We start from the raw sequence: 21484 nt of genomic DNA on the forward strand, positions 1-21484 counted from the left end.
ATTTCTATAAACAACGTAAAAACTAACCTTTATTATTTGTTTGACCCGGACGTGATTCGAACACGCAGCCTTCTGATCTGGAGTCAGACGCGCTACCATTGCGCCACCGAGTCCCCTTTACGAAGGTTTAATTGGTTTATAAACAACGTAAAAACTAAATTTTATTATTTGTTTGACCCGGACGTGATTCGAACACGCAGCCTTCTGTTCTGGAGTCAGACGCGCTACCATTGCGCCACCGAGCCCCCATTACGAAGGTTTTATTGGTAGAATTTTAAAAACAACTTAAAAACTGATTTTTATTATTTCTTTGACCCGGACGTGATTCCAACGCAAAGCCTACTGATCTGGAGTCAGACGCGCTACCATTGCGCCGCCGAGCCCCCCTTACGAAGGTTTAATTGGTAGAATTCTATAAACAACTTAAAAACTAAGTTTTAATTATTTCATTGACCCAGACGTGATTCGAACACGCATCCTTCTGATCTGGTGTCAGACGCGCTACCATTGCGCCACCGAGCCCCCTGACGGTTTAATTGGTAGAATTTCTATACACAACGTAAAAACTAACCTTTATTATTTGTTTGACCCGGACGTGATTCGAACACGCAGCCTTCTGTTCTGGAGTCAGACGCTCTACCATTGCGCCACCGAGCCCCCATTTCGAAGGTTTCATTGGTAGAATTTTAAAAACAACTTAAAAACTGATTTTTATTATTTCTTTGACCCGGACGTGATTCCAACACGCAGCCTTCTGTTCTGGAGTCAGATGCGCTACCATTGCACCACCGAGCCCCCCTTACGAAGGTTTAATTGGTAGAATTTTAAAAACAACTTAAAAACTGATCTTTATTATTTCTTTGACCCGGACGTGATTCCAACACGCAGCCTTCTGATCTGGAGTCAGACGCGCTACTATTGCGCCACCGAGCCCCCTTTACGAAGTTTAATTGGTAGAATTCTATAAACAACTTAAAAACTAAGTTTTAATTATTTCTTTGACCCAGACGTGATTCGAAGACGCAGCCTTCTGATCTGGTGTCAGACGCGCTACCATTGCACCACCGAGCCCCCTGACGGTTTAATTGGTAGAATTTCTATAAACAACGTAAAAACTAACCTTTATTATTTGTTTGACCCGGACGTGATTCGAACACGCAGCCTTCTGATCTGGAGTCAGACGCGCTACCATTGCGCCACCGAGTCCCCTATACGAAGGTTTAATTGGTAGAATTTCTATAAACAACGTAAAAACTAAATTTTATTATTTGTTTGACCCGGACGTGATTCGAACACGCAGCCTTCTGTTCTGGAGTCAGACGCGCTACCATTGCGCCACCGAGCCCCCATTAGGAAGGTTTTATTGGGTAGAAGTTTAAAAACAACTTAAAAACTAAGTTTTAATTATTTCTTTGACCCAGACGTGATTCGAAGACGCAGCCTTCTGATCTGGTGTCAGACGCGCTACCATTGCACCACCGAGCCCCCTGACGGTTTAATTGGTAGAATTTCTATAAACAACGTAAAAACTAACCTTTATTATTTGTTTGACCCGGACGTGATTCGAACACGCAGCCTTCTGATCTGGAGTCAGACGCGCTACCATTGCGCCACCGAGTCCCCTATACGAAGGTTTAATTGGTAGAATTTCTATAAACAACGTAAAAACTAAATTTTATTATTTGTTTGACCCGGACGTGATTCGAACACGCAGCCTTCTGTTCTGGAGTCAGACGCGCTACCATTGCGCCACCGAGCCCCCATTAGGAAGGTTTTATTGGGTAGAAGTTTAAAAACAACTTAAAAACTAAGTTTTAATTATTTCTTTGACCCAGACGTGATTCGAACACGCAGCCTTCTGATCTGGTGTCAGACGCGCTACCATTGCGCCACCGAGCCCCCTGACGGTTTAATTGGTAGAATTTCTATACACAACTTAAAACTAACCTTTATTATTTGTTTGACCCGGACGTGATTCGAACACGCAGCCTTCTATTCTGGAGTCAGACGCGCTACTATTGCGCCACCGAGCCCCCTTTACGAAGTTTAATTGGTAGAATTCTATAAACAACTTAAAAACTAAGTTTTAATTATTTCTTTGACCCAGACGTGATTCGAAGACGCAGCCTTCTGATCTGGTGTCAGACGCGCTACCATTGCGCCACCGAGCCCCCTGACGGTTTAATTGGTAGAATTTCTATAAACAACGTAAAAACTAACCTTTATTATTTGTTTGACCCGGACGTGATTCGAACACGCAGCCTTCTGATCTGGAGTCAGACGCGCTACCATTGCGCCACCGAGTCCCCTATACGAAGGTTTAATTGGTAGAATTTCTATAAACAACGTAAAAACTAAATTTTATTATTTGTTTGACCCGGACGTGATTCGAACACGCAGCCTTCTGTTCTGGAGTCAGACGCGCTACCATTGCGCCACCGAGCCCCCATTAGGAAGGTTTTATTGGGTAGAAGTTTAAAAACAACTTAAAAACTAAGTTTTAATTATTTCTTTGACCCAGACGTGATTCGAACACGCAGCCTTCTGATCTGGTGTCAGACGCGCTACCATTGCGCCACCGAGCCCCCTGACGGTTTAATTGGTAGAATTTCTATACACAACTTAAAACTAACCTTTATTATTTGTTTGACCCGGACGTGATTCGAACACGCAGCCTTCTATTCTGGAGTCAGACGCGCTACCATTGCGCCACCGAGCCCCCATTACGAAGGTTTTATTGGTAGAATTTTAAAAACTGATTTTTATTATTTCTTTGACCCGGACGTGATTCCAACACGCAGCCTTCTGATCTGGAGTCAGACGCGCTACTATTGCGCCAACGAGCCCCCTTTACGAAGTTTAATTGGTAGAATTCTATAAACAACTTAAAAACTAAGTTTTAACTATTTCTTTGACCCAGACGTGATTCGAACACGCAGCCTTCTGATCTGGTGTCAGACGCGCTACCATTGCGCCACCGAGCCCCCTGACGGTTTAATTGGTAGAATTTCTATAAACAACGTAAAAACTAACCTTTATTATTTGTTTGACCCGGACGTGATTCGAACACGCAGCCTTCTGATCTGGAGTGAGACGGGCTACCATTGCGCCACCGAGTCCCCTTTACGAAGGTTTAATTGGTAGAATTTCTATAAACAACGTAAAAACTAAATTTTATTATTTGTTTGACCCGGACGTGATTCGAACACGCAGCCTTCTGATCTGGAGTCAGACGCGCTACTATTGCGCCACCGAGCCCCCTTTACGAAGTTTAATTGGTAGAATTCTATAAACAACTTAAAAACTGATTTTTATTATTTCTTTGACCCGGACGTGATTCCAACACGCAGCCTTCTGATCTGGAGTCAGACGCGCTACTATTGCGCCACCGAGCCCCCTTTACGAAGTTTAATTGGTAGAATTCTATAAACAACTTAAAAACTAAGTTTTAATTATTTCTTTGACCCAGACGTGATTCGAACACGCAGCCTTCTGATCTGGTGTCCGACGCGCTACCATTGCGCCACCGAGCCCCCTGACGGTTTAATTGGTAGAATTTCTATAAACAATGTAAAAACTAACCTTTATTACTTGTTTGACCCGGACATGATTCGAAAACGCAGCCTTCTGATCTGGAGTCAGACGCGCTACAATTGAGCCACCGAGTCCCCTTTACGAAGGTTTAATTGGTAGAATTTCTATAAACAACGTAAAAACTAACCTTTATTATTTGTTCGACCCGGACGTGATTCGAACACGCAGCCTTCTGTTCTGGAGTCAGACGCGCTACCATTGCGCCACCGAGCCCCCTTTACGAAGGTTTAATTGGTAGAATTCTGAAAACAACTTAAAAACTGACTTTTATTCTCTCTTTGACCCGGACGTGATTCGAACACGCAGCCTTCTGATTTGGTTTCAGAAGCGCTACCATTGCGCCACCGAGCCCCCTGAACGAAGGTTAAATTGGTAGAATTTTAAAAAACACTTAAAAACTGATTTTTACCAATCCGAGTGACGTATGTCACGGAGAGGTATTACACCGGCCGTGTCTGTGTGTCTGTCTGTCTTTCTGTCTGTCAGACCCCACGTGACCGCGTTCGCAGTTTGCGTATCGGAGCAAACGTGTTCCCAATTTCCGGACTGCATTGACAGTTCACGGAAATTTGGGTTTGTCTCCCCTGGCTATTCTACTTGAGTTCCAACACCACCAGCTTTGGTTTTCGTCCACTCCACATGGACACTAGTCTGTACTTGCTAGCTTCCTAGCACAAACATCTTCTGATCTTCGTCAATTTCACCTTGCACCAGCTTCTATGCACCACCATCTTCTGTTCTTCGTCAATTCCACATTGACACCAGCTTCTATGAACCACCATCTTCAGGTCTTTGTCCATTCCACATAGACGCCAGTCAGTCCATTCCGGCTTCTTTTCCTTCGTCACCGTTTGGTTTCAAGATATACGCGGCGATCGGCTAGGGTTACGAGAAACGTCTAGCCTCCCAATGGCAGGGCTTCCACCATCGTTTCACGCGAATGCGTTTTTATCTATTATTGGTTTCAAGATATACGCGGCGATCGGCTAGGGTTACGAGAAACGTCTAGCCTCCCAATGGCAGGGCTTCCACCATCGGTTCACGCGAATGCGTTTTTATCTATTATTATAATGGAAACGAATCGTATATATATCCCAAAATTTGAAAAAAGCGGGCAAGAGGGGTACCCTTCACTTTAAACGTCAATATTAGCAAAGTTTCGAAAGATAATAGGAACAACTTTATTTTAAACGATTTAACTATTTTTAAAGTTATTTACTGGCGATTAAAATAATTAAAAATAATTATATTTATTTAAATATTAAAGATAAACCTCTCAAGTACCGAAGTCGATAAATCATTGCCTCCTGTATCCATCAAGGCCTGTGCTTTGCGATATATTTTTGAAAACAACAACCAAAATAGGAAGCTCCTCACAGAACCATAATAATTTATTTTCTTTGTAATATGAAATGAAAATATGGATAATATTTTCGGCAATTCGATTTGAATGGCTCTTTCTGATGTATCATTCTCTCAGCACTGTTCATAACGGACAGGAACGTAGAGATTCGAGACACTATGAATTACGATAGTGTTTCAAATCCTCTGTAATGAGGGCTTAACGGCTTGGAGTGAGTCGAAAGATAAATACACATCCTATTTTTTAGTTGTACCATGCGTACCACAATGTTGCCAGACGTTTATTGAAGGATGCTTGGGTACTTGGTACTTGTTACGTCTACCAAGTTTCCTAGCATCCAAGAATAAATAGGATTCATAGAAGCCAGTGTTAAGGGCATGTCATGGGTCAAGTCGTTAAATATATCGACGCAGTTAAATAGCTGATGGCATTATTTTATCCACTTTCTCATTGCGTTTCGAGTGGAAGTTCAACTTTGGCACCCCCAAAATTCGCTGTTGTCTGCTCGTTTTCCCCTTCCGCGTTTTTTCGTTATAAACTTATGATTTAACGAACTGTTAAGATAAAATTTCATATTTCCTAATACCGATAAGCTTCTACTCCTTTCATCTTATTCCCAGTTAGATTTAACCTTGTTAAAACATAATCAGATGAATTTGAGTTACAATGTCGTAAAATCCTGCGCATACAGTTACCGAGGAGTGATAGAGACATTTTTACCGATTCCTAGAGATGTTAAGCTTAAGCGAAATTGTTTTACGTTTGAATAAAAATACCGCTTCCAGTAGTGGGTTTATAGTACTCCTTGTTTGTGTAAGATTAGTGTAGCTGTAGAGCGTAATGATAAACGCTTAAAAATATATATTTTCAATAAAAACACCGCTTCCACTTGTGGATTTATACTCCTTGTTAGATAAGTGTAGGTGTAGAGAGTAATCATAAAAAACGCTTAAAAATATATTTTCAAAAATGAAGAATATAGAACATTTATTTTGTATCAAAAAATATTTTGGTGCTAAGATTGCTAGGTATTGTTATTGAGATAATTGTTTTACATGTTTTAAATGAGACTAAAACTTCCACTATTGTGTCTAAAAAGTGTTATTGGCAATGTATATTTTTTAAATATAAACAAATGCTGTTTAGTTTATACGCCCCCTATTTGTGAAAGACCTTTTTTACGCACTTTTATCATTCTTTATTTGAATTTCAAAGGTAGTACTTTATAATTCAATCTTCTGTAATAACTTTCTTCGGAAAATAATATTTCAAACGTTACAGAGTCTTGCAAGGGGATTGCTTTTGCGGATCTTTGTGAGTATTTAACTGAATAATAAAATGAATAATAAAATGGAGGAAGATAATAATTTAAGTAAAGAGGAAATCAGGAAACGTAAAGCGAGGGAAAGAATGAGGGCAAAAAGGTCAGATCCTGAAATTAGGAAACGAGAAAATGAAAGGAGAAGAGTGTTAGCAGCTGAAAAAAGGCTGTTTCGGGAACAGGATCTAGCAAACCCAATTTTGGTCCTACCGCGAGGCCAGTTGGCCATGATTCTGCGAAAGATGATGCATTAAATAAAAGCTCTATTGAAAGTACTGTAAGCGTAGGCATATCTATTAATGAGGAACCCAATAATGTACAAAATGATAATGCTAATATTAGTGAAATAATCGAGGGCGATGAACAAGTACCTTGTACGTCCCATGGTAATGTCTATCCCTTAGAAAGATTAAGAATCTTGAGACAAAATGAAGAACGCAATAAGAGAGAGTCGCTAGGTAAGGGGAAAAAGCGAGAGAATGAGTCACATTGTGAAATTGAAAATCAGGGTGGTATATTTACCAAGAAATTAATAAGGGTTGATGAAAGGTATAAAGCAAGCGAACGTGTAAGAAATCAGATAAGTAAGGCTACTGAACGCCAAGATCCAAATTATAGGGAAAGAGAACGTGCCAGAAACCAATTGTATAAGTCGGCTAAACGTCAAGATCCCGAGTATAGAGATGTTGAACGTGATAGAAACCAGGCTTGTAAGGCTGCTAAACGCCAAGATCCCGAGTTTAGAGATGTTGAACGTGCTAGAAACCAGACTTGTAAGGCGGCTAAACGCCAAGATCTCGAGTATAGAGATGTTGAACGTGGTAGAAACCAGACGGGTAAGGCGGCTAAACGCCAAGATCTCGAGTATAGAGATGTTGAACGTGGTAGAAACCAGACGGGTAAGGCGGCTAAACGCCAAGATCCCGAGTATAGAGATGTTGAACGTGATAGAAACCAGGCTTGTAAGGCTGCTAAACGCCAAGATCCCGAGTTTAGAGATGTTGAACGTGCTAGAAACCAGACAGGTATGGCGGCTAAACGCCAAGGTCCCGAGTATAGAGATGTTGAACGTGATAGAAACCAGGCTTGTAAGGCTGCTAAACGCCAAGATCCCGAGTTTAGAGATGTTGAACGTGCTAGAAACCAGACAGGTATGGCGGCTAAACGCCAAGATCCCGAGTATAGGGATGTTGAACGTGCTAGACAAAGATCTTCAGCCGCAGATAGGCGAGCAAACCCCTCGCTTATAGAGCAGACCTATTTTGATAGCATAAAAGATGGCCCAACGTGACCGTGTGAAGGATGTTCAAATCTTTTTTTAAGTTATCTGGCACCATTGTAAAGTCCATAGATTTTTTGTCAGTCCCTGGTATTGAGCAAAGAGAGTTGAATGATGAAATATTTTTGTGTAGTACTTGTTCTAAAAGCGTTAAGAGAAAGCAAATTCCAAAATTTTCAAGGGAAAATGGATTTGTGTTTCCTGAAATACCCGCGCAATTAAGTAACATAAGTAATTTAGAAGAAAGAATGATATCACCACGAATACCATTCATGCAAATACGAAGGTTAGGGTGTGACCAACAACGTGGTATTAAAGGAAATGTGGTTAACGTCCCTATAAATGTCGAGTCCACCGCCTCGGTTTTACCCAGGTTACCTCGAGACACGGATACTATTCAAATTGAGTTTATGAGAAGAATGCAGTATAACACACCCTATTTGTACGAAACTTAGAGACCCAAAGTCATTTTAGAGGCCCTGAACGTTCTGGTAAGAACGCCTTTGTATGTTAAACATGGAATTACCGTTAAGAGTGAAATATTAGACCCCATTCCTGAAGAACTTGAATTTATTGTTGACGAAAATGACCGTCAGGTAAATCAAGTTGATGTATCAGGAGATAATCCAGTAGCGCCAATAAACGCAGAGAATGATAGCGATGATATGTGGAATGAACCCAACGAAAGTAGTTCGTTAACAGTTGGGAATCAAGACACATTATTAGTTTCTTTAAGTAATTTCTTGCCAAGTAATACCATGCATGTTAAGTTTTCTCCTGGTGAAGGTCAAACCCCAATGTCGTTACTCTTTGACGAGGATGCGGAAGAATTGTCATTCCCGAGCATTTACGTGGGTCAAAAAATGAACCTTAAGGTTAAGGGAAGTTTTGGTGATATTTTTAAATGGGAGCTTCGTAATATTGATAGGCGCTGTGCTAAAAATCCTTCGAAATTGTTTTACTCTTTTGTCAAATTGGAAACCTTGAAAGTTAGTCAATCTATACAGGTTTGCATGAGGAAAACTAAAAGAACAGATGGGTCGAATTATACTGCTGGACTTTTAGCCTCTGCAGGTTCTCTTGATGCTTTAATTAAGCAGGATGATGGTTTTAGGGTTTTAGAAAGACTACAGAGCTCGCCTTCTTATTGGCAACACAGACAAAAGGAATTGATGGGTATGATTAGACAGCTTGGTACGGCTACCTTTTTCATAACGTTTTCGGCTGCCGAAAGTAAATGGCCTGAGCTACTGAATATTTTGAGACTAACCTCTGGGCAGGAGAGTTTACCTAACGATGATATTAATAATTTAAGTTTTTTGGAAAGGGCAAAATTGATTCAGGATGATCCTGTTACTTGCGCTAGATATTTTGACCACCGTTTTCGGGCTTTGCTTAAGGCGTTACAGAAATTAGGTCCTCTTGGCGTTATAGAAGACTATTATTTTAGAGTTGAAATACAGCAAAGAGGTTCGCCCCACCAACATGGTTTGATTTGGATAAAAGATGCTCCAAAACTTAAAAATGATCTCTCAAATGTTAAGGAAGTAGAGGAATTTATTGATAATGTTATTTCTTGTGCTGCTGAGCACAATGACGAACATTTAGATTTGTTAACACGATTACAAATTCACAAACACACAACGACTTGTAGAAAGAAGGTCGATAATAATTCCGTTTGTCGTTTTGGAATCCCGTTTCCACCTATGCCCAGAACCATAATTTACGACCCTAGTTTAAGAGAGCTTGGTAGCGTACAGGAAGAACTCAGATGTAAGGCAAGGTCAAAGAGATTGTATGAGATGTTGCAATCGAAAGAAAAAGAGTTTTGGGTAGATAGTTTTGAGGAGTTGCTAGCTAAGTTGGGTTGGTCAGAAGTGGAATATATTTCTGCCGTTACTTATGACCTCAAAAGGAAAACAGTTTTGTTGAAAAGACACCCTAAAGATACTAGAGTTAATCCTTACAATCCGTGCGCTTTGCGTCTTTGGCAGGCGAATATGGACATTCAATTCGTTCTTGATGCTTACGCACTGGTTATGTATATTGTATCATATATAGGAAAGTCTCAAAGAGGGATGTCTTTGCTTCTGCGCGAAGCTTCTAAACAGGCAAAAAATCATAAATGTTCAGTAAAACAGAAGTTGAAACTAATTGCTAATCAGTTCTTGAATGCCCACGAGGTAAGCGCTCAGGAAGCGGCTTACTGTGGTTTACAAATTCCTGTGTCCAGGTGCAGCCAATGCCCCTGAAAATCGTGTACACAATCTTAAGAGTCAATCTGAACTTGAAGAACTACCAGCAGACAGTAATAATGTTTTTGCCTCTGGGATGCTAGAACATTATGTTCAAAGGCCAGAGGAACTAGAGTTAATAACGTTAGCTCAATTTGGTGCCTGGTACGAATATTCCAAAGCCCGTAGAGTGACTAAAGCCGCCCACGATCATGTTGATGAGGGAGAGAGCAATGAGGTTGAAGCTTGTGGTAAATGGCTGAAACTTAAAGATGAAACAGGGTTTATTAGGAAACGTGGCCGTGCTAAAATTATTCGGTACAGAAAATTCAATTTAGAAAAAGATCCCGATAACTTTTATCGTGAACAATTAATGTTGTTTAAGCCTTGGCGCGATGAAAGTAATGATATTTTGACAAAGGATATGAAATCAGAATATGAGCTTTGTCGCGAAACTATTAATGAAGTTAGGAAAGAATTTCACAATGAAATTGACGAAGAAGCCGTAGAACAGGCTGTAGCTGATTTTGAAAATGGAGAAATTCAAGTGGATGTTACTAATATCCAGCCTGAATTAGAACATAGAAATGAAGTTGATAGATCTTTAGCTATGGATGATTCCGATTTTTTAATTAATACGGTTCAAGAACCTGTAGGAAATATTAATAGAGAAATTATTGATGGCAATGCCGAAAATACTGTTGCTCCGTCAATTACCTTAATTAATGACTCTGAGTACAACGCCCTTCTTAGAAAATTGAATTAAAAAAAAAGAGATATATTACCATGTTTTGTATCATGTAAAAAGCAAAGAAACTCCGTTGCGCCTCTTTGTTACAGGGGGCGCTGGTGTGGGGGAAAGTCTTTTGATTAGTGCTATATTTGAATCTGTGTCAAGGTTTTACAACAAACAACCTGGGAGTAATCCATCGCAAGCGAAAGTAATCCGTTGCGCACCTACTGGCAAGGCTGCCTTTAACATAGGTGGGGCATCTTTGCACAGTACTTTTAGTTTACGCGTTAGCGCTAACCTTCGAGCCAAGGAAGCTCAGAAATGAAATGGACGTCAGGTATCGTGGAAAAGATCTGACTTTTTACGACACATCTGAGACTTCACAACACCGCTCCCGGATGGGCTCGAACCACAAACCTTTTGAATAACAGCTAAACGCGCTAACCATTGCGCCACGGAAGCCCTAAGATTAAATGTTCGTCAGGTATTTTTAAAAAACTCTGAATTTTACGTTACATCTAAGACCTCACAACAGCGCTCCCGGATGGGCTCGAACCACCACCTTTCGGTTAACAGCCGACAGCGTTAACCATTGCGCAACGGAAGCCCAACTATTAAATGTTCGTCAGGTATTGTGGAAAAACTTTGGATTTTTACGTTACATGTGAGATTTCACAACACCGCTCCCGGTTGGGCTCGAACCACCAACCTTTCGGTTAACAGCCGAACGCGCTAACCATTGCGCCACGGAAGCCCAAAAATTAAATGTTCGTCAGGTATTGTGGAAAAACATTGGCTTTTTACGTTACATCTGAGACCTCACTATACCGTTCCCGGATGGGCTCGAACCACCAACCTTTCGGATTACAGCCGAACGAGCCAGCCATTACGCCACGGAAGCCTAAAAATTAAATGGTCGTCAGGTATTGTGGAAAAACTTTTATATTTTGCGTTACATCTGACACCTCATAACACCGCTCCCGGGTGGGCTCGAACCACCAACCTTTCGGTTAACAGCCGAACGCGCTAACCATTGCGCCACCGAAGCTTATAATTTAAAACGTTGTCAAGTATGGTGGAAAAACTTTGACTTTTTATGTTACTTAGAACACTTCACACTAAGGCTCCAGCGTGGGTTCTAACCACCAACCTTTCGGTTAACAGCCGAACGCGCTAACCTAACCATCGCGCCACAGAAGCATAAAAATTAAATGGCCGTCAGGTATTGTGGAAAAACTTTGACTTTTTAAGTTACATCCGACACCTCACAACACCGCTCCCGGGTGGGCTCTAACCACCAACCTTTCGGTTAAAAGCCGAAAGCGCTAACCATTGCGCAACGGAAGCCCAAAAATTAAATGGTCTTCAGGTATTGTGGAAAAACTTTGACTTTTTACGTCACATCTGAGACCTCACAACACCGCTCCCGGATGGGCTCGAACCACCACCCTATCGGTTAACGGCTGAACGCACTAAGCATTGCGCCACGGAAGCTTAGAATTAAAAATGTTGTCAAGTATGGTGGAAAAACTTTGACTTTTTATGTTACTTAAAACATTTCACACTAACTCTCGAGCGTGGGATCTAACCACCAACCTTTCGGTTAACAGCCAAACGCCCTAACCTAACCATCGCGCCACAGAAGCCTAAAAATTAAATGGCCGTCAGATATTGTGGAAAAACTATGACTTCTTAAGTTACATCTGACACCTCTCAACACCGCTCCCGGGTGGGCTCGAACCACCAACCTTTCGGTTAACAGCCGAACGCGCTAACCATTGCGCCAACGAAGCCCAAAAATTAAAAGGTCGTCAGGTATTGTGGGAAAACTTTGGCTTTTTACGTTACATCTGAGACCTCACTACACCGTTCCCGGATGGGCTCGAACCACCAACCTTTCGGATTACAGCCGAACGAGCCAGCCATAACGCCACGGAAGCCTAAAAATTAAATGGTCGTCAGATATTGTGGAAATACTTTTATATTTTGCGTTACATCTGACACCTCATAACACCGCTCCCGGGTGGGTTCGAACCACCAACCTTTCGGTTAACAGCCGAAGGCGCTTACCATTGCGCCACCGAACCCCAAAAATTAAATGGTCGTCAGGTATTGTGGAAATACTTTTATATTTTGCGTTACATCTGCACCTCATAACACCGCTCCCGGGTGGGCTCGAACCACCAACCTTTCGGTTAACAGCCGAACGCGCTAACCATTGCGCCACGGAAGCCCAAAGATTAAATGTTCGTCAGGTATTGTGGAAAAACTTTGACTTTTTACGTTACATCTGAGCTGAGACCTCACAACACCGCTCCCGGATGGGCTCGAACCACCAACCTTTCGTTAAACGGCCGAACGCACTAAGCATTGCGCCACGGAAGCTTATAATTTAAAATGTTGTCAAGTATGGTGGAAAAACTTTGACTTTTTATGTTACTTAAAACATGTCACACTAACGCTCCAGCGTGGGATCTAACCACCAACCTTTCGGTTAACAGCCGAACGCCCTAACCTAACCATCGCGCCACAGAAGCCTAAAAATTAAATGGCCGTCAGGTATTGTGGAAAAACTTTGACTTTTTAAGTTACATCTGACACCTCACAACACCGCTCCCGGGTGGGCTCGAACCACCAACCTTTCGGTTAACAGCCGAACGCGCTAACCATTGCGCCACCGAAGCTTATAATTTAAAATGTTGTCAAGTATGGTGGAAAAACTTTGACTTTTTATGTTACTTATAACACTTCACACTAACGCTCCCGGGTGGGCTCGAACCAACAACCTTTCGGTTAACAGCCGAACGCGCTAACCATTGCGCCACGGAAGCCCAAAGATTAAATGTTCGTCAGGTATTGTGGAAAAACTTTGACTTTTTACGTTACATCTGAGACCTCACAACACCGCTCCCGGATGGGCTCGAACCACCAACCTTTCGTTTAACGGCCGAACGCACTAAGCATTGCGCCACGGAAGCTTATAATTTAAAATGTTGTCAAGTATGGTGGAAAAACTTTGACTTTTTATGTTACTTAAAACATGTCAAACTAACGCTCCAGCGTGGGATCTAACCACCAACCTTTCGGTTAACAGCCGAACGCCCTAACCTAACCATCGCGCCACAGAAGCCTAAAAAAAAAATGGCCGTCAGGTATTGTGGAAAAACTTTGACTTTTTAAGTTACAACTGACACCTCACAACACCGCTCCCGGGTGGGCTCGAACCACCAACCTTTCGGTTAACAGCCGAACGCGCTAACCATTGCGCCACCGAAGCTTATAATTTAAAATGTTGTCAAGTATGGTGGAAAAACTTTGACTTTTTATGTTACCTATAACACTTCACACTAACGCTCCAGCGTGGGCTCTAACCACCAACCTTTCGGTTAACAGCCGAACGCGCTAACCATTGCGCAACGGAAGCCCAAAAATTAAATGGTCTTCAGGTATTGTGGAAAAACTCTGAATTTTACGTTACATCTAACACCTCACAACACCGCTCCCGGGTGGGCTCGAACCACCAACCTTTCTGTTAACAGCTGAACGCGCTAACCATTGCGCCACCGAAGCCCAAAAATTAAATGGTCGTCAGGTATTGTGGAAAAACTTTGGCTTTTTACGTTACATCTGAGACCTCACTACACCGCTCCCGGATGGGCTCGAACAACCAACCTTTCGGTTAACAGCCGAACGCACTAAGCATTGCGACACAGAAGCTTAGAATTTAAAATGTTGTCAGGTATTGTGGAAAAACTTTGACTTTTTACGTTACTTATAAAACTACACACCTACGCTCCCGGGTGGGCTCGAACCACAAACCGTTTGGTTAACAGCCGAACGCGCTAACCTAACCATCGCGCCACGGAAGCCTAAAAATTAAATGGCCGTCAGGTATTGTGGAAAAACATTGACTTTTTACGTTACTTATAAAACATTAGAACAACCGTTCCCGGGTAGGCTTGAACCACCAACCTTTCGGTTAACAGCCGAACGCGCTAACCACCACCAAGCTCAAAAATTAAATGGTCGTCAGGTATTGTGGAAAAACTTTGGCTTTTTACGTTACATCTGAGACCTCACTACACCGCTCCCGGATGGCCTCGAACCACCAACCTTTCGGATTACAGCCTAACGAGCCAGCCATTACGCCACGGAAGCCTAAAAATTAAATGTTCATCAGGTATTGTGGAAATACTTTTATATTTTGCGTTACATTGACACCTCATAACGCCGCTCCCGGGTGGGCTCGAACCAACAACCTTTCTGTTAACAGCCGAACGCGCTAACCATTGCGCCACCGAAGCCCAAAAATTAAATGGTCGTCAGGTATTGTGGGAAAACTTTGGCTTTTTACGTTACATCTGAGACCTCACTACACCGCTCCCGGATGGGCTCGAACAACCAACCTTTCGGTTAACAGCCGAACGCACTAAGCATTGCGACACAGAAGCTTAGAATTTAAAATGTTGTCAGGTATTGTGGAAAAACTTTGACTTTTTACGTTACTTATAAAACTACACACCTACGCTCCCGGGTGGGCTCGAACCACAAACCTTTTGGTTAACAGCCGAACGCGCTAACCATGGCGCCACAGATTCCCGGAAATTATGTGGTCGTCAGGTATTGTGGAAAAACTTTGACTTTTTAAGTTACATCTGACACCTCACTACACCGCTCCCGGGTGGGCTCGAACCACCAACCTTTCGGTTAACAGCCGAACGCGCTAACCATTGCGCCACCGAAGCCCAAAAATTAAATGGTCGTCAGGTATTGTGGAAAAACTTTGGCTTTTTACGTTACATCTGAGACCTCACTACACCGCTCCCGGATGGGCTCGAACCACCAACCTTTCGGATTACAGCCTAACGAGCCAGCCATTACGCCACGGAAGCCTAAAAATTAAATGGTCGTCAAGTATTGTGGAAATACTTTTATATTTTGCGTTACATTGACACCTCATAACACCGCTCCCGGGTGGGCTCGAACCACCAACCTTTCGGTTAACAGCCGAACGCGCTAACCATTGCGCCACGGAAGCCCAAAGATTAAATTTTCGTCAGGTATTGTGGAAAAACTTTGACTTTTTACGTTACATCTGAGACCTCACAACACCGCTCCCGGATGGGCTCGAACCACCAACCTTTCGTTTAACGACCGAACGCACTAAGCATTGCGCCACGGAAGCTTATAATTTAAAATGTTGTCAAGTATGGTGGAAAAACTTTGACTTTTTATGTTACTTAAAACATGTCACACCAACACTCCAGCGTGGGATCTAACCACCAACCTTTCGGTTAACAGCCGAACGCCCTAACCTAACCATCGCGCCACAGAAGCCTAAAAATTAAATGGCCGTCAGGTATTGTGGAAAAACTTTGACTTTTTAAGTTACATCTGACACCTCACAACACCGCTCCCGGGTGGGCTCGAACCACCAACCTTTCGGTTAACAGCCGAACGCGCTAACCATTGCGCCACCGAAGCTTATAATTTAAAATGTTGTCAAGTATGGTGGAAAAACTTTGACTTTTTATGTTACTTATAACACTTCACACTAACGCTCCAGCGTGGGCTCTAACCACCAAACTTTCGGTTAACAGCCGAACGCGCTAACCATTGCGCAACGGAAGCCCAAAAATTAAATGGTCTTCAGGTATTGTGGAAAAACTCTGAATTTTACGTTACATCTAACACCTCACAACACAGCTCCCGGATGGGCTCGAACCACCAACCTTTCGGTTAACAGCCGACGGCGTTAACCATTGCGCAACGGAAGCCCAAATATTAAATGTTCGTTGGTACTGTGGAAAAACTTTGGATTTTTACGTTACATGTGAGATTTCACAACACCGCTCCCGGGTGGGCTCGAACCACCAACCTTTCGGTTAACAGCCGAACGCGCTAACCATTGCGCCACGGAAGCCCCAAAATTAAATGGTCGTCGGGTATTGTGGAAACACTTTGGCTTTTTACGTTACATGTAAGAGCTCACAACACCGCTCCCGGGTGGGCTCGAACCACCAACCTTTCGGTTAAGAGCCGAACGGGCTAACCATTGCGCCACAGAAGCCCAAAGATTAAATGTTCGTCAGGTATTTTTAAAAAACTCTGGATTTTTACGTTACATGTGAGATCTCACAACACCGCTCCCGGGTGGGCTCGAACCACCAACCTTTCGGTTAACAGACGAACGCGCTAACCATTGCGCCACGGAAGCCCAAAGATTAAATGTTCGTCAGGTATTGTGGAAAAACTTTGACTTTTTGCGTCACATCTGAGACTTCACAACATCGCTCCCGGATGGGCTCGAACCACAAACCTTTTGAATAACAGCTGAACGCTCTAACCATTGCGCCACGGAAGACCAAAAATTAAATGTTCGTCAGTTATTTTTAAAAAACTCTGAATTTTACGTTACATCTAAGACCTCACAACACCGCTCCCGGATGGGCTCGAACCACCAACCTTTCGGTTAACAGCCGACGGCGTTAACCATTGTGCAACGGAAGCCCAAAGATTAAATGTTCGTCAGGTATTGTGGAAAAACTTTGGATTTTTACGTTACATGTGAGATCTCACAACACCGCTCCCGGGTGGGCTCGAACCACCAACCTTTCGGTTAACAGACGAACGCGCTAACCATTGCGCCACGGAAGCCCAAAGATTAAATGTTCGTCAGGTATTGTGGAAAAACTTTGACTTTTTACGTCACATCTGAGACTTCACAACACCGCTCCCGGATGGGCTCGAACCACAAACCTTTTGAATAACATCTGAACGCTCTAACCATTGCGCCACGGAAGACCAAAAATTAAATGTTCGTCAGTTATTTTTAAAAAACTCTGAATTTTACGTTACATCTAAGACCTCACAACACCGCTCCCGGATGGGCTCGAACCACCAACCTTTCGGTTAACAGCCGACGGCGTTAACCATTGTGCAACGGAAGCCCAAAGATTAAATGTTCGTCAGGTATTGTGGAAAAACTTTGGATTTTTAGGTTACATGTGAGATTTCACAACACCGCTCCCGGGTGGGCTCGAACCACCAACCTTTCGGTTAACAGCCGAACGCGCTAACTATTGCTTCACGGAAGCCCAAAAATTAAATGTTCGTCAGGTATTGTAGAAAAACTTTGACTTTTTACGTCACATCTGAGACCTCACTACACCGCTCACGGATGGGCTCGAACCACCAACCTTTCGGTTAACAGCCGAACGCGCTAACCATTGCGCCACGGAAGCCCAAAAATTAAATGGTCGTCGGGTATTGTGGAACACTTTGGCTTTTTACATTACATGTGAGAGCTCACAACAACGCTCCCGGGTGGGCTCGAACCACCAACCTTTCGGTTAACAGCCGAACGCGCTAACCATTGCGCCACGGAAGCCCTAAGATTAAATGTTCGTCAGGTATTTTTAAAAAACTCTGAATTTTACGTTACATCTAAGACCTCACATTACCGCTCCCGGATGGGCTCGAACCACCAACCTTTTGGTTAACAGCCGACAGCGTTAACCATTGCGCAACGGAAGCCCAACGATTAAATGTTCGTCAGGTATGTGGAAAAACTTTGGATTTTTACGTTACATGTGAGATTTCACAACACCGCTCCCGGGTGGGCTCGAACCACCAACCTTTCGGTTAACAGCCGAACGCGCTAACCATTGCGCCACGGAAGCCAAAAAATTAAATGTTCGTCAGGTATCTGGAAAAACTTTGACTTTTTACGTCACATCTGAGACCTCACAACACCGCTCACGGATGGGCTCGAACCACCAACCTTTCGGTTAACAGCCGAACGCGCTAACCGTTGTGCCACGGAAGCCCAAAGATTAAATGTTCGTCAGGTATTTTTAAAAAACTCTGGATTTTTACGTTACATGTGAGATCTCACAACACCGCTCCCGGGTGGGCTCGAACCACCAACCTTTCGGTTAACACCCGAACGCGCTAACCATTGCGCCACGGAAGCCCAAAGATTAAATGTTCGTCAGGTATTGTGGAAAAACTTTGACTTTTTGCGTCACATCTGAGACTTCACAACACCGCTCCCGGATGGGCTCGAACCACAAACCTTTTGAATAACAGCTGAACGCTCTAACCATTGCGCCACGGAAGACCAAAAATTAAATGTTCGTCAGTTATTTTTAAAAAACTCTGAATTTTACGTTACATCTAAGATCTCACAACACCGCTCCCGGATGGGCTCGAACCACCAACCTTTCGGTTAACAGCCGACGGCGTTAACCATTGTGCAACGGAAGCCCAAAGATTAAATGTTCGTCAGGTATTTTTAAAAAACTCTGAATTTTACGTTACATCTAAGACCTCACAACACCGCTCCCGGATGGGCTCGAACCACCAACCTTTCGGTTAACAGCCGACGGCGTTAACCATTGCGCAACGGAAGCCCAAAGATTAAATGTTCGTCAGGTATTGTGGAAAAACTTTGGATTTTTACGATACCTGTGAGATTTCACAACTCCGCTCCCGGGTGGACTCGAACCACCAACCTATTAGTTAACAGCCGAACGCGCTAACCATTGAGCCACGGAAGCCCAAAAATTGAATGTTCGTCAGGTATTGTGGAAAAGCTTTGACTTTTTACGTCACATCTGAGATTTCACAACACCGCTCCCGGGTGGGCTCGAACCACCAACCTTTCGGTTAACAGCCAAACGCGCTAACCAATGCGCCACGGAAGCCCAAAAATTAAATGTTCGTCAGGTATTGTGGAAAAACTTTGACTTTTTACGTCACATCTAAGACCTCACAACACCGCTCACGGATGGGCTCGAACCACCAACCTTTCGGTTATCAGCCGAACGCGCTAACCATTGCGCCACGGAAGCCCAAAAACTAAATGGTCGTCGGGTATTGTGGAAACACTTTGGCTTTTTACGTTACATGTGAGAGCTCACAACACCGCTCCCGGGTGGGCTCGAACCATCAACCTTCCGGTTAACTGCCGAACGCGCTAACCGTTGCGCCACAGAAGCCCAAAGATTAAATGTTCGTCAGGTATTTTTAAAAAACTCCGAATTTTACGTTACATCTAAAACCTCACAACACAGCTCCCGGATGGGCTCGAACCACCAACCTTTCGGTTAACAGCCGAACGCGCTAACCATTGCGCCACGGAAGCCCAAAAATTAAATGTTCGTCAGTTATTTTTAAAAAACTCTGAATTTTACGTTACATCTAAGACCTCACAACACCGCTCCCGGATGGGCTCGAACCACCAACCTTTCGGTTAACAGCCGACGGCGTTAACCATTGCGCAACGGAAGCCCAAAGATTAAATGTTCGTCAGGTATTGTGGAAAAACTTTGAAATTTTACGTCACATCTGAGACCTCACAACACCGCTCCCGGATGGGCTCGAACCACCAACCTTTCGGTTAACAGCCGAACGCGCTAACCATTGCGCCACGGAAGATCAAAAATTAAATGGTCGTCAGGTATTGTGGAAAAACTTTGACTTTTTACGTCACATCTGAGACCTCAAAACACCGCTCCCGGATGGTCTCGAACCACCAACCTTTCAGTTAACAGCCGAACGCGCTAACCATTGCGCCACGGAAGCCCAAAGATTAAATGTTCGTCAGGTATTGTGGAAAAACTTTGGCATTTGACATTTCGTTTGAGATCTCACAACACCGCTCCCGGGTGGGCTCGAACCACCAACCTTTCGGTTAACAGCCGAAAGCGCTAACCATTGCGCCACGGAAGCTCGAAAATTAAACGGTCGTCAGGTATTCTGGAAAAATTTTGGCTTTTTACGTAACATTTGAGACTTCACAACACGGCAGCTGGGTGGGCTCGAACCACCAACCTTTTGGTTAACATCCGAACGCGCTAACCTTCGAGCCAAGGAAGCTCAGAAATGAAATGGTCGTCAGGTATTGTGGAAAAACTCTGACTTTTTACGTCACATCCGAGACTTCAAAACACCGCTCCCGGATGGGCTCGAACCACAAACCTTTTGAATAACAGCTGAACGCGCTAACCATTGCGCCACGGAAGCCCAAAAATTAAATGTTCGTCAGATATTTTTAAAAAACTCTGAATTTTACGTTACATCTAAGACCTCACAACACAGCTCCCGGATGGGCTCGAACCACCAACCTTTCGGATAACAGCCGACGGCGTTAACCATTGCGCAACGGAAGCCCAAAGATTAAATGTTCGTCAGGTATTGTGGAAAAACTTTGGATTTTTAGGTTACATGTGAGATTTCACAACACCGCTCCCGGGTGGGCTCGAACCACCAACCTTTCGGTTAACAGCCGAACGCGCTAACCGTTGCTTCACGGAAGCCCAAAAATTAAATGTTCGTCAGGTATTGTGGAAAAACTTTGACTTTTTACGTCACATCTGAGACCTCACAACACCGCTCACGGATGGGCTCGAACCACCAACCTTTCGGTTAACAGCCGAACGCGCTAACCATTGCGCCACGGAAGCTCAGAAATGAAATGGTCGTCAGGTATTGTGGAAAAACTTTGGCATTTGACATTGCGTTTGAGATCTCACAACACCGCTCCCGGGTGGGCTCGAACCACCAACCTTTCGGTTAACAGCCGAAAGCGCTAACCATTGCGCCACGGAAGCTCGAAAATTAAACGGTCGTCAGGTATTCTGGAAAAATTTTGGCTTTTTACGTAACATTTGAGACTTCACAACACGGCAGCTGGGTGGGCTCGAACCACCAACCTTTTGGTTAACATCCGAACGCGCTAACCTTCGAGCCAAGGAAGCTCAGAAATGAAATGGTCGTCAGGTATTGTGGAAAAACTCTGACTTTTTACGTCACATCCGAGACTTCAAAACACCGCTCCCGGATGGGCTCGAACCACAAACCTTTTGAATAACAGCTGAACGCGCTAACCATTGCGCCACGGAAGCCCAAAAATTAAATGTTCGTCAGATATTTTTAAAAAACTCTGAATTTTACG

General features: G+C 43.4%; 21 non-coding genes across 21 annotated transcripts; all 21 read right to left on the bottom strand.

Annotated features, from left to right (window-relative positions):
• Positions 1–41: 41 nt before the first annotated feature.
• On the bottom strand, positions 42–113 carry TRNAW-CCA (transfer RNA tryptophan (anticodon CCA)). The gene has a single exon. It is a non-coding gene; the product is annotated as a tRNA-Trp (tRNA).
• Positions 114–173: 60 nt separating this feature from the next.
• On the bottom strand, positions 174–245 carry TRNAW-CCA (transfer RNA tryptophan (anticodon CCA)). The gene has a single exon. It is a non-coding gene; the product is annotated as a tRNA-Trp (tRNA).
• Positions 246–450: 205 nt separating this feature from the next.
• Positions 451–522, bottom strand: TRNAW-CCA (transfer RNA tryptophan (anticodon CCA)). Its single transcript has one exon. It is a non-coding gene; the product is annotated as a tRNA-Trp (tRNA).
• Positions 523–1134: 612 nt separating this feature from the next.
• TRNAW-CCA (transfer RNA tryptophan (anticodon CCA)) lies at positions 1135–1206 on the bottom strand. The gene has a single exon. It is a non-coding gene; the product is annotated as a tRNA-Trp (tRNA).
• A 67-nt stretch (positions 1207–1273) lies between these two features.
• Positions 1274–1345, bottom strand: TRNAW-CCA (transfer RNA tryptophan (anticodon CCA)). The gene has a single exon. It is a non-coding gene; the product is annotated as a tRNA-Trp (tRNA).
• A 203-nt stretch (positions 1346–1548) lies between these two features.
• Positions 1549–1620, bottom strand: TRNAW-CCA (transfer RNA tryptophan (anticodon CCA)). The gene has a single exon. It is a non-coding gene; the product is annotated as a tRNA-Trp (tRNA).
• Positions 1621–1687: 67 nt separating this feature from the next.
• TRNAW-CCA (transfer RNA tryptophan (anticodon CCA)) lies at positions 1688–1759 on the bottom strand. The gene has a single exon. It is a non-coding gene; the product is annotated as a tRNA-Trp (tRNA).
• Positions 1760–1827: 68 nt separating this feature from the next.
• TRNAW-CCA (transfer RNA tryptophan (anticodon CCA)) lies at positions 1828–1899 on the bottom strand. The gene has a single exon. It is a non-coding gene; the product is annotated as a tRNA-Trp (tRNA).
• Positions 1900–2234: 335 nt separating this feature from the next.
• Positions 2235–2306, bottom strand: TRNAW-CCA (transfer RNA tryptophan (anticodon CCA)). Its single transcript has one exon. It is a non-coding gene; the product is annotated as a tRNA-Trp (tRNA).
• A 67-nt stretch (positions 2307–2373) lies between these two features.
• Positions 2374–2445, bottom strand: TRNAW-CCA (transfer RNA tryptophan (anticodon CCA)). The gene has a single exon. It is a non-coding gene; the product is annotated as a tRNA-Trp (tRNA).
• Positions 2446–2513: 68 nt separating this feature from the next.
• TRNAW-CCA (transfer RNA tryptophan (anticodon CCA)) lies at positions 2514–2585 on the bottom strand. Its single transcript has one exon. It is a non-coding gene; the product is annotated as a tRNA-Trp (tRNA).
• Positions 2586–2912: 327 nt separating this feature from the next.
• On the bottom strand, positions 2913–2984 carry TRNAW-CCA (transfer RNA tryptophan (anticodon CCA)). The gene has a single exon. It is a non-coding gene; the product is annotated as a tRNA-Trp (tRNA).
• A 202-nt stretch (positions 2985–3186) lies between these two features.
• Positions 3187–3258, bottom strand: TRNAW-CCA (transfer RNA tryptophan (anticodon CCA)). Its single transcript has one exon. It is a non-coding gene; the product is annotated as a tRNA-Trp (tRNA).
• Positions 3259–3735: 477 nt separating this feature from the next.
• On the bottom strand, positions 3736–3807 carry TRNAW-CCA (transfer RNA tryptophan (anticodon CCA)). Its single transcript has one exon. It is a non-coding gene; the product is annotated as a tRNA-Trp (tRNA).
• An 8877-nt stretch (positions 3808–12684) lies between these two features.
• TRNAN-GUU (transfer RNA asparagine (anticodon GUU)) lies at positions 12685–12757 on the bottom strand. The gene has a single exon. It is a non-coding gene; the product is annotated as a tRNA-Asn (tRNA).
• A 2732-nt stretch (positions 12758–15489) lies between these two features.
• On the bottom strand, positions 15490–15562 carry TRNAN-GUU (transfer RNA asparagine (anticodon GUU)). The gene has a single exon. It is a non-coding gene; the product is annotated as a tRNA-Asn (tRNA).
• An 812-nt stretch (positions 15563–16374) lies between these two features.
• On the bottom strand, positions 16375–16447 carry TRNAN-GUU (transfer RNA asparagine (anticodon GUU)). Its single transcript has one exon. It is a non-coding gene; the product is annotated as a tRNA-Asn (tRNA).
• A 74-nt stretch (positions 16448–16521) lies between these two features.
• Positions 16522–16594, bottom strand: TRNAK-CUU (transfer RNA lysine (anticodon CUU)). The gene has a single exon. It is a non-coding gene; the product is annotated as a tRNA-Lys (tRNA).
• A 1247-nt stretch (positions 16595–17841) lies between these two features.
• TRNAN-GUU (transfer RNA asparagine (anticodon GUU)) lies at positions 17842–17914 on the bottom strand. The gene has a single exon. It is a non-coding gene; the product is annotated as a tRNA-Asn (tRNA).
• Positions 17915–18133: 219 nt separating this feature from the next.
• TRNAN-GUU (transfer RNA asparagine (anticodon GUU)) lies at positions 18134–18206 on the bottom strand. Its single transcript has one exon. It is a non-coding gene; the product is annotated as a tRNA-Asn (tRNA).
• A 1100-nt stretch (positions 18207–19306) lies between these two features.
• On the bottom strand, positions 19307–19379 carry TRNAI-GAU (transfer RNA isoleucine (anticodon GAU)). Its single transcript has one exon. It is a non-coding gene; the product is annotated as a tRNA-Ile (tRNA).
• Positions 19380–21484: the final 2105 nt, after the last annotated feature.

The sequence above is a fragment of the Phalangium opilio genome, unplaced genomic scaffold (genome assembly GCF_054372755.1).
Source record: "Phalangium opilio isolate 3A_F unplaced genomic scaffold, DU_Popi_V2 ptg000031l_1, whole genome shotgun sequence".
Lineage (NCBI taxonomy): Eukaryota > Metazoa > Arthropoda > Arachnida > Opiliones > Phalangiidae > Phalangium > Phalangium opilio.